The following is a 9,200-nucleotide window of genomic DNA, read 5'->3' on the forward strand; positions in this document are numbered from 1 at the left end:
GACTCACTAAAGAAAACCTTAAAAAATTCACCCATGATGTTGAACAACGGATCCGGGTTTGTTGTTGAGCTCGCCGCCGTCCAGAACCATGAGCCGACACCCTCTTCTCCGGTAGCACCCGACGTCGTGCTAGAACGCCGTGCTAGATTGTGCTAGAACACTGGGCCACCGATTTAGAACGCCGTGCTAGCTCCATCTAGCCGTCGCCTTCACCAACGCCTCCGTCGCGCAGCACCCAATGAACACCATTGCTCAAGCACACATCTCCTTCGCCTTCACACAGCAACCCTCCAGCGCCTAAGTTATGACTGAGCTCCCATGCTGGTCATGATTTATCCGTCCTTCCAGTTGTGTTGTGCATCAAGATCCATGCTCACTTGCTATCTTCGCCTACGTAGGGACTTTTCCATTTTTGTTTCTCCCTAACAGCACACAAAATATAAACATGTAATTTTTGCAGGTTAATAACACACTTTACAACCACAAATTTGCATCGGATTTTTTGGTGCATCATAAATATCTAAAATGGCACTAGAGAATATTCTAAACTCCATCAAACTCCGAGCACATGCATGCACACTTGTGGTAAAGCATGCACACTTACTTGTGGTAGGAGCACATGTAACTTTTCCAATCAACACAAGCGACCTCTAGACGGACCAAAGAGGCAGAGGTTAATTGCTGCAAACCAAAGGGAGGTTAGCAGAAAGGAAACGTTCTCCTAGCTAGCCGACAGCATTTCTCGGTGACATACCCGAAATCACGAACGCCGATGGGTTAGCTACGTGCCACCCCGGAGGTTGGACTTCCCCCCTGTTGCTCTCAACTTGTGATGTGGCTGGCAATAGCGACCTGCCACCCAACACCAACCTACCAACCAATGGCGATCGGAGACGAACACACACAAACCCGGACGAAACCGAATAATGCGACCTGTGCTTTGTTTTTCAATTTTTATTGTGTGAATGAAACTCAATAATGTGACCGGCTGCCGTTTGTGTGCATCAATTCAAGGAGCTAAGCTAGATCTAACATATGGAAGTCGCAATGACCAAGTTGGCCTGACAACTTGCTCTGGTCTCTTTCGGCTCAAGGCCTAATGACCCCCATTAGCGGTAGACGATGGCCTGGATCGAGCTTATCCACCATTGGCGCGCTCAAGGGCGACGTGCTTGTCTGGATTAGGGACCATGACGCGCACAATAATGCACCCAATTAGCAGTAAACTAATCCAGGCAAGCTTTCTTAAAGCTAAAGCTTGCCACCCGGCCGGATTGATTAGAATATCATATACGGCGACTGGTACGAGTCACCCTCTCCTCGGAACCACCACTGGTCTCGCGCGCGCCCAAGATCTAGCTAGGGCATCTCGATCGGCCCGGCCACGGCGCGCTCCAATTAACACACCGGTCAAAAGAAGGCGATCCAAAAGAGAACGGAATTCAGGTAGCGGCCGGCTTGCCGGAGATCTCAAGCTAGCTTTGCTAGCTAGTGCGCACGACGATCTGTCTACGAGTTGAGGCATTGAGCAATCGATCGATCGGCCGGCCGGCCGGTGCTTGCGCCCATGCAGCAGGTACAAGGGAAATTTATCTTCATATCCGAGAGTGTGTCAATCAGCTAGAAATAAATAGGCAGATAAAAGAGGCCAGCTTTCATCAAAAATTGGGCGCGAAATGGGGTGCCACCACTAGGACTAACGACCGACTGTTTTGGGTATCTATAATGCAAGTATGTGTCTGTTGCTACTAGCTGTTGCTTAACATCTATAATTAGCATGAGTGGAGAACAACTAGCAGACTGGCGTTGTTTTGGCGCATTGTTGGTACTAACTACCTTGTAACTACTACTTGCTACTTGCTAGTAAGGTATCCAATGTATTGAGCTAGTATTATATCGATTGAAGGTGAACATGGTTAATAATTAATCACACGAATAATTTATATAAGCGTGCGCGCAACTTCAAGAAGGCCAGGACAGTATCAAACCCAAATATTTCTAATCATATACTGAATCTGTTATTAATAAACAGTCTCTATTATTTTATCGCATGCTTAGAGGAAAATGTGGTGGTTGCGAGCTAAGATACCCGAAAGTAATCGAAAGGGGATCGCAGCAGCGAACCCCGTGAAATGCAGTTACAAAAACTTATCCAAACCATACATCTTTCCGGCCTCGAACGCGCCTTACATGTTATTTAATCAAAGCACCAAATCATAATATTTTTATCCAGAGACTTAGCAGAGGTACGAGGCACTGTTATGATCTCCTCCCTCAAATATATATTCATGTTTTCCCATCTGATGTGCTATACCCGGACAAACAAAATGATCTGGTAGCACTGCCTGCATGCCAACTAGGACTAGTCCATCGATCATGCCTATGTTCTTTGCATAAACGACGTATACATAGATGCAATAAAGAATTGTTGGCCTAGTAAGAGTTTGGTCATCCATATGGTTAATTACTACTAGTATGACACCCCCAGTGTACTTAATCAAACATGATCATTACCCCACGCCGTTTTCAGTCAAACATTGGATGCTAATTAAGCTAGGCTGCTAGCACCATCACCATGCATACATACGGTCATACGGAAGGAGTCAAGGAGAGGAGGATGCACCAAAGACATACATCCTACTACGAGTCCGTACACACAAACACACCTCCTGTGCATGTCTAGCTTTTGGAGCATCGGTCTTTACAGCTAGGGTTAGGGTTTCCCCTCCCTTTCCCCGCGCATGAGCGGCGTGGGGCTGCGTGGCGGGGCCCACGCGCAGTGGGGGGCGCGCGAGGGGCAGTGGGCATGCAGAGACTGACCCGTTCCCCAGGAAAGCGAGCTCCTGCAGTGCCCGTCCATGGCCGACAGCCACGCCGGGTTCGCGCCTAGGGCAGTCCACCTCCTCGCACGTGACCGGGCACGTGGGGGCGAGCCGAAGCTTTGGGTCGGCTCGATCTTGATACTCCGCGCCCTCCGCCCGGCTCCCCGGTGGGTACTTGTCGACGGATGATTGGCCGGATGCGGTACCCAGTGTTGATTGTTGGAGAGGTAAAACTGGTAAAAACTGTAAAGGCCACTGTCCTCTCGCTCAGTGATGTGAGAGTGAAAGCCTGAAGTACTGGTACGGTAGTGCAGCTCGAAGTGCCTGCTGTAAGTTTTTTCTGTCAGATGGAGTAGTAGTAGTACTTCTAGTCCCGCCGTTTGGAGCATCTGTTAGTTTGATTAGGGTCTATTTAGTTTGCAGCCTAAGCTTGTCATGCCTAAATTTAGACGTGCCACAATATTTTAGGCATGTGTTTGGTTCATTACCATATTTATGATTTGCCACACTTTTTTAGCTACATGGTCCATATGTTATAGACTTAACTTTTTATCAAATCTTGCCACACTTGTGGTGGCCATTTTGTTAGCCACATTTTTTATGGCAGTCACACTTTATCTAAACTTAATTGTGACAAAGTTAGTCATGAACCAAACAGAAACATGCAAATAAATGTTCATTCGTGCCAGAAATGTGGGAATTAATTGACGAGGTGGCATAGATGTGAAAAGGAAAATTAATGAGGTTTTCGGTTTGTCTTCAAGATCCCCTATGACCAAGCTAGCTAGTTCCAGTGCATCGATGGATTTACCAATGGTTCTTGTACAAACCGTCACGTCAAAGTTAAAAATCAAATTAGGGCCCGAAAATCAATCTGTTGAAAAGACCAACGAAAGAATGGGACAAACTAAAGCCGCGGACTAATTCTGTAATACTAGTACATGGCAAATAAAAATGTGCACAAAGATTTCTTCAAGAAAGAAGTTTGGAGTAAACTTTCAAGGCGTGTTTGGTTGCCCGCATTAGGTCCAGCCTGGCCCGAGCGGGAAGAATTTGACCCGTTTGGTTTCCTGCATTCACTGTGCGGCCCGCGTCGCACGAAACTTAAAGCACCTGCAGGCCAGGCCCGGGGAAAACACAGGATTCGGCAGTAGCTCGCGAGCCTGGCTCGGGCGAGGCAGGGGAGGGCGATGCGCTTCTCCCCTCGTGCGAGTAGGGGAGATGGCGCGAGCTCGCCCGCGTCGCCGAAAAATCGGCGGGAGGATTTCGGTTCACCTCCCATCGCTCCACCCTCTATTTAGCCCCTCCCCCACCGCCCCAACTCTCGCCACCATTCATCCTCCGTTCGCACCTTCCCGCCGACGCGCATCGGCACCGACGAGCAGGTAAGCGGCGCATCTTCATTGGCCGGCGGTCCACGACGGAGGAGCTCCTTCACGGGTCGGCGTTCATCTTCCACCACCGTCCCCCCTCGTCCTCACACTAGTAGAAAAAGGGCCTTTAGTCCCGGTTGGTGAGGGCCTTTAGTTCCCGTTCTGGAACCGGGACTAAAGGGTCGTTACTAAAGCCCCCCCCCCCTTTAGTCCCGGTTCTTATACGAACTGGGACTAAAGGCCCTCCACATGGCCTCTGCCTGGAGGTCCCCCTTTAGTCCCGGTTGGTAACACCAACCGGTACTAAAGGAAATTTTATGAACTTTTTTTTTGAATTTTTTTCTTGATTTTCAAATTTTTGAATTATTTTAACCTCTAATCTCTAATCACCTCTCACCACTGCTCAATTTAACCTCTAAACTCTAATCACCCCTCATCATTCAAATCACCTAACTTCCCGGACGGTCACCCATCCTCTCACTATCCCAGCCTGAGCACGCTTAACTTCTGGGTTCTATTCTCCCTTGTTTTCAAGTCTGCGCTTGTTGTTTTCTTGACAATAGTAAGATGTCAATCCTATTAACCCTCAAGAATTTAGCTTGAGCACACTACTAGGGAAAACCCTAGTAGTAGCGCGGGTTTAGAGCCCACTAGTAGCGCACGCTGCCGCGCTACTAACAAGGCGCTAATTACTTAGCAGTAGCGCGTGTGACAAGCGCTACTGCTAAGACACATAGCGGCAGCGCTTCTTCTATCACGCGCTGCTGCTAATCTAGCTACTTGCAGCGTGTTTACTAACAATCACTACTAGTATTCTTTTTTTATTCTTTTTTATTTTTTGTGTATTTATCCGTCGTTATACAAATTTTGGTACAATACCAAATATGAGGTTTATATCATTATGTCCATAACAGTGTGTCAAATGAAGGTGGATTAGGTTTAAGTGGAGGCAATATGTGGTGCATGTCAAAAGTATACTATTAATCCAAACTTGATCTAGTTTGGACTAGTAGTACTTTCGATGTGCACCACATGTTGCCTCCACCTTGAATCTAATCCGCCAGCACAAGCTATTTAATCATCATCATAGTCATTACCACTAATAGTATTTATTTAATCACCACTAACACTGGCTAATAATAATCATCATAGTCATTACCACCAACACTAGCTATTTTATCATCATGCTAATAGTGTAGCACATCATCATCTTCAAACTCATTTCTAGCTACCTAATCACTCCTGCTGCTCTCTCTTAGGTAAAATAACATAAAACATGTATAGCTCTCCTCCTTTATCAAGTTTGAGCATGCAGATGAACCTGTCTCCTAATCGTGGGCCGCGCTTCTGTTTGCTGCCCCCTAGTACATCTCTGCGCTCCTCCATCACACATTTGGTCCAGTCTTCCACTATTAAGAATCCGTCGCTAATCCTGAATGCACTAAAGTAATCTATAGGATATCTTGGCCGTAAGCTAATAATACTCATGGTACCTTTCTCTCGATCCCATAAGGTACAACATTCATCGGGAGTCCCTGTTGAAGAACATCGTATGATAACATACTTAGCAATGAAGTTTCCTTTAAAAATAATGTATGGAAAAGATGCACTGAGGACAAATAGTAAAAATCTTACCATTCTTCCTAAATAGATGTGACCGTAGTTCATTACGAACACTATTGGCCGCACGTTTTTAGTACTAACATTTCTAAATGCAAGAAGAAAATTTGTCTTGACAGTATCAAGATCCGCAAGCCATGAAACATAATGACTGAGCTCCTCGCAGTTGAGTTCAGCCCTGGCACAGTAGTAGGTCCTGTCTACCAAGCGCTGGACATGTTTGCTTGAACCGAAATAAGCTGACAATACAGATTAGTTGTCAACTATTTTGGAATAAACAATATCAAAGACATAAATATGGTTGAGAAACTTACATAATGGTATAACTGGAGGCGTCTGCACATCGACCCAGATGTCGGTATTACCTTCAATATCATCTTCCGGACGAATATCAAAGGTGATAACCATATCAGGCTCAAATGCATAAATCTTGCATAGTGCTCCCCATGTTTTGCATTCAAAATAGGTGTAGTCGTCTGAATCGTATAATTTTGCGTGGAAAATATAACCATGCTCGGTCTTCAAGTAAACTTTCTTTACCTCCATAGTACGACTGAAACCTATCTTATCCAATACAAAAACTCTTGCATGGCAGGGGATACGCTAGTAGAATAGTAAAAAAAATAAGTTGAATCAAATGAAGCGGATGTCATGCTTAATTACGAAAAACGACTTGTCGTTATGACTTATTGTATCCACTTTGAAGTTCTCGTCCATCTTGATGTTGAAGCACTTATCATCATCTGGGAAGATTCCGTCGCACAGGCCGCACTCGTCTTCGTAGTATTTGCAAATACCGAAATCCTTTTCGTCGTCAGACATTTCCTATGTTCATAGTTGAAACATTAATTGAAAATCAACCGAAGACAACTACCAGGATACTCAACACCCAAATCCGGGGCACTCGATATTTCCTACATATTCTGGCACAAGTCATGCCAAAATTCATGGAAAAATCCGGCATGACCTTTGCTAAAATAGGACATATCGAGCGCCTGAAATTTTCCAGAACGGAAATGAATCAACACTCCGGCAACACATAGGCCACTCGGAGGTGTACCTGCAAACATGACCGGCCACTTGGGCAAGCACATATCCTATTTGAGCAACACAAGATATACAACAAGTTCTTACTAACTAATTCTATTAATTTAACTAGTTCTTACTAAAAATAAATTTTTTACTCGTTTTATGATTCATCTTAGAAATTTGATTCGTTTCCACCCTTACATGAACCATAACTAATTTGAGCCGCATCCACATCCGATTCATTTCCACCCTTACATGAACCCTAACTAATTTGATGCAACTAAAATATGAAGAAACCTAGGCAGAGGTAGGGGAGCAGGCGTGCTCACCTCGGGTGACTGCGACGAGGGAGGGGCAGGCGGCATCGAGGTCCGGGTCGGGGCTCGGGCGCGCGGCGTCGAGGTCGGGGGCGGGGCGGCCTTGAGGTCGGGGGCGAGGGTGGCGTTGAATCCGGGGTCGGGGGCGGCGTAGAGGGTGTGCGGAGAGCGCGCGGCGGCCGACGGGCAACGACGGCAGCGAGAGCGGAGGAGTTGGATTTGGGGAAGTAGCCGTGGGGAAGGACGAATCCGCGGTTAAGTCAGAAGTAGTAGTAGTGCGTTAGGGAAAGCACGCTGCTGCTACGTTAGCTACATCGCGTTCTGTGATACACGTTACTGCTACTCCTTTCTCTTTTTTTACCATTTCATTTATTTTTCTTCACATTTTATTTTTCTCCTTTCACCTTATTATATTTCTTTCATTTTCAATTACCTTTGTATCTGCTTTCCATTTAATTTTAGATCCTTTAGCAGTAGCGAGTTTGGAGGAAACCACGCTGCTACAAAGAAATTAGCGGTAGTGCTGTTCTTCGTAGATCGCTACTACTATGTGTAGCCTGTGGGATAAGCCGTGGGAATTTTAGTAGTAACGTGTTTAGGAGGAGGCGCGCTACTGCTAGAACTTTAGCTGTAGCGCGGTTTGAGCAGGAGCGCTACTCCTACTTAGCACCAGCGCTCTTTTTTGACCCACGCTACTCCTAAAGTTCTGTGTGTAAGGTTTTCCCTAGTAGTGGCATGAAGTCACCCATTTCACTGTTTAAGTTTGAAACTATTGTTCTAAAAAACAATAATTATTTAGTAACACTAATATTTCTTGAATAAGTAGTTTGACCACAGTTTGACCATAGTTTGACCACAGTTTGACCATGGTTTGACCACAGTTTGACCAGATTTGACCAAAATTCAAAAAAACGGAAATAATTATGTAGTAACACTAATATTTCTTGAATTAGTAGTTTGACCATTGTTTAACCATAGTTTGACCACAGTTTGACCAGATTTGACCAAAATTCAAAAAAACTGAAATAATTATTTAGTAAGACTAATATTCTTGAATAATTATTTAGTAACACTAATACTTCTTGAATAAGTAGTTTGACCATAGTTTGACCAGATTTAACGAAAATTAAAAAAACTGAAATTTGAGCATAACTTTTTTCCTTTTAGAATTTGAGTATTCTAAAAATTTCCAAACAGGCTGTAGGCGGTCAAAATTGGATGCGGATTTTCATGCTGAACATTTTGATATATTATACTTTTTTTTCTGACATCGTATGCAAAAGTTATAGCCGTTTTACATTTCCCTACACTTTTTGCAAAACATGTCCAAATTTAAGTTTTTAAATTTTCCTAACTAGTACATGTAGTAACATAACTACACTAAAGGTCTAACCTTTAGTACCGGTTGGTGCCATGAACCGGTACTAATGGGCATCACACCCTTTAGTCCCGGTTCATGGCACCAACCGGGACTAAAGGTCCCATTTGAACCGGGACTAATGCATGTACGGTGCCCTAGCCACTCGAACCAGGACTAATGCTCACATTAGTCCGGGTTCGTAATGCAACCGGGATTAATGCTCTTTTCTGGCCGAACGAAAGCTCTGTTTTCTACTAGTGTCAAGCTGCAGCCATGGCCTCTATGAGTTCAATCCCCCTTTCTCTCTGTTCCTTCTAGCTAGATCTGAGCTGCAGCTAGGGTTTGATCTAGATGCATGGTTGATTAGTGGTCTGATCTGTGAGCTGATATGGTTGCTTGCTATGTTGCGGTTGCAATTTGTGGTAGGGCTAGATGTTCAAGCATGTGGTAGGCTAGATTAGTAGTAGAGTTTGAAGTTGAACATTGTGCTTGTGTTGAATCATGCTTAGATCTATGATTTGTAGCTATTGGTGGTCCATTTGTAGCATGTTGTTTGTTGTAGATGTATGTTTCTGCTCATAGATTGTCTGGTATGCTTAGTATGACAGTGATGAAGCATGTGCTTGCTATGATAGTGATGAACCATGTACATGTATGCTCCTGCTTTCATGGATTGTCC

The sequence above is a fragment of the Triticum dicoccoides genome, chromosome 2B (assembly GCF_002162155.2).
Source record: "Triticum dicoccoides isolate Atlit2015 ecotype Zavitan chromosome 2B, WEW_v2.0, whole genome shotgun sequence".
NCBI classification, from domain to species: Eukaryota; Viridiplantae; Streptophyta; class Magnoliopsida; order Poales; family Poaceae; genus Triticum; species Triticum dicoccoides.